Genomic DNA, 2,547 nt, shown 5'->3' with positions numbered 1-2,547 from the left:
TCTCCAAATCCAAACAAATTCCAAACACTTCAAAATAGCGAATACAAACCAAATCTCTTTTCAAAATATTCGGAATAGGATTAAAGCCTTTAAAGACTAGTATCGCATACAATTAGTACCCTTTTCTCTCCATATTTCCTGTAGGATTCGACCCCAACCTTGTTTGGGTTACTATATTTGACTACATCCACTTTACGCCATTAATAGGTGTAATTTGAGCGTATCAAATTTTGGTGATCCAGGTGAGCATGGCAGGAAGACAGAATCGGAATTAAGGAAACCAAGGTGGACTCCAAGTGAACCCACCTGCACCAGAAGAGGATGAGGATAAGAATATATTTGCGGAATTCATCAATGAAGCTGATTATGCTTCTGCTGTGATTCCTCCTAGAACTGGAAATGCAACTTTCAAAATTGATAGTTCTATCTATCAGCTGCTGAAACTTGAAGGTTATTTCCGAAATTCTTCAGAGGATTGTCCACTCCGACATTTGAAGAACTTCTTACATGTGTGTGCTCAACAATCCCAAGGTGTTGTTTCTGCTGATGCACTTCATTACGGGTCTTTAAATATTCCTTGGCTGGCCATGCAAGGGAATGGTATTAAAAGCTCCCCAGCAATTCTATTCATACCTGGAGCGAGTTAGCCAATACATTTTTGAAGAAGTGGCTCCCACTAAGCAAAAAGGCTGAGCTTCGAGATAAGATCTTTGAGTTCAAACAACTTCCGGGGGAACAATTATATTTGGCATGGGAGTGTTTCAAGTACTATCTAGCTCAATCTCCAACTCATGGGTTTCCGGATGCTATTCTCACCGAGAAGTTCTACAAGGGGTTAGATACAATGAATCAAATTGTTGTCAACACTGCAGCTGAGGGATGCTTCATGGACAAATCATTTGTCAACATCACCAGGTTTCTCGATAAGCTCACCACCCACAATCAAGCTTGGAACTCAAGTGATAGTGAAATCCTGTCATATGGTAGTCCCTCTGCTGCCGCGGTGGCCAAAGAAAATCATAAGCGAGATCATGCTTTTGCTCAATTGCAAACCACCGTGGATTTGTTGTCAAAGAGGCTTGCGGAGAAAGAAGCTAAAAGTGTGAATGTTTTCGAAGAAATTCCATCTCATGCTCCCAGAATGTACCAAGTCTCGGAAGAAGCTTATCTAGAGGGGCAGCCACAACATGAGGATGCTAATTATATCGATCACTCTCGGGGGGGTTATCAAAAGCAATGGAGACCCCAACAACAAATCAATCAATATGGCCGAAATGAATATGGTGGTTGGGACAGGAGAGATTACAACAACAACAACAATTATGGTAATCGGAACTCCAATGCCTATGTTCCACCAAAGGGCCGTACTTCTAACTCTCAAAATTGGCAAGAAGGTCCTTCCAATGATCAAGGGACCTCTCGAATGGAATCTATGCTTGAAAAGATATTGGACAACCAGCATAAGAGTGACAAGAAGATGGAAAATTTGACCGAAGTGGTAGGCTCTCACACCGCTTCGATTCATAAACTTGAGTCACAAATGCGAGATCTTTCTCGTGAGCAACATCAACCATAAAGAGGGGGCCTTCCTAGCGACACAATTCCGAACCCAAGGGGTAGTGGAGGCAATCATATTGCCTCATGCAAATCTATTTCTACTAGAAGTGGAAAGATCCTTAATGCGGTAAATCAGAGAGTGGTTGAACCTATCATTGTCGAGCCGATTGTTGATGAGGTTATTGAAGAAGAAGTTGAAGAAGAAATAGAGGCACCAATTGAAGTGCCTATTATTGTTGAGAAAGAGAAGGAAGCACACCCTAGTGTTCTAAAGGGTGACGAGGAGCCAAGTGTTGAAAAAGCTACCGGTGGTAGCACCCAAAAGAGCAAGGTCATGGGGGCAATTAAGCCCTTGACTCAAACATATAAATCTCCTCCCCCGTTCCCGCAAAGATTGATGAAAATAACGGAGGATACCAAGTGCCAACGCTTCTACGACCAAATGAAAGGGTCGTCAATGAATATCCCATTTCTTGATGCATTCCAAGAAATGCCGGGATTTGATAAATACTTGAAAGATTTGTTGACGAAGAAAAGACCAATCAAGCATGATACGGTGGGAGTCACTCACCGTGTGAGCATTATTATTTCGTCATCAAAGGTTGAGAAGAAGGGAGATCCCGGGGCTTTTACTATCCCTTGCACCATCGGTCATCATGATTTTGCTCGTGCTTTATGTGACAATGGGGCTAGTATTAATTTGATGCCACTAGCCATATATAAGCAAGCCAGTTTGGGAACACCTAGACCAACGAGCATGCATCTCTAAATGGCCGATAGAACCATCAAAAGACCGGTAGGGGTTGTGGATGACATCCTTGTTAAAGTGGGGGAATTCTTATTACCGGCAGATTTTGTCATCCTTGATTGTGCGGTTGACAAAGAAGTCCCAATTATCTTGGGACAGCCATTTCTTGCAACCGGGAGAGCTCTAATGGACTCAGAAAAGAATGAAATAAAATTCTGAGTAAATGATGAAGAGGTAACTTT

The 2,547-nt window shown here is 42.3% G+C and overlaps 1 non-coding gene across 1 annotated transcript; it reads right to left on the bottom strand.

Annotated features, from left to right (window-relative positions):
* Positions 1-692: 692 nt before the first annotated feature.
* LOC132634482 (small nucleolar RNA R71) lies at positions 693-798 on the bottom strand. The gene has a single exon (XR_009580201.1). It is a non-coding gene; the product is annotated as a small nucleolar RNA R71 (small nucleolar RNA).
* Positions 799-2,547: the final 1,749 nt, after the last annotated feature.

Source organism: Lycium barbarum, chromosome 3, assembly GCF_019175385.1.
Source record: "Lycium barbarum isolate Lr01 chromosome 3, ASM1917538v2, whole genome shotgun sequence".
NCBI lineage: Eukaryota > Viridiplantae > Streptophyta > Magnoliopsida > Solanales > Solanaceae > Lycium > Lycium barbarum.
The sequence above is the reverse complement of the archived record's forward strand: the minus strand, read 5'-3'. Positions and strand labels throughout refer to the sequence as shown.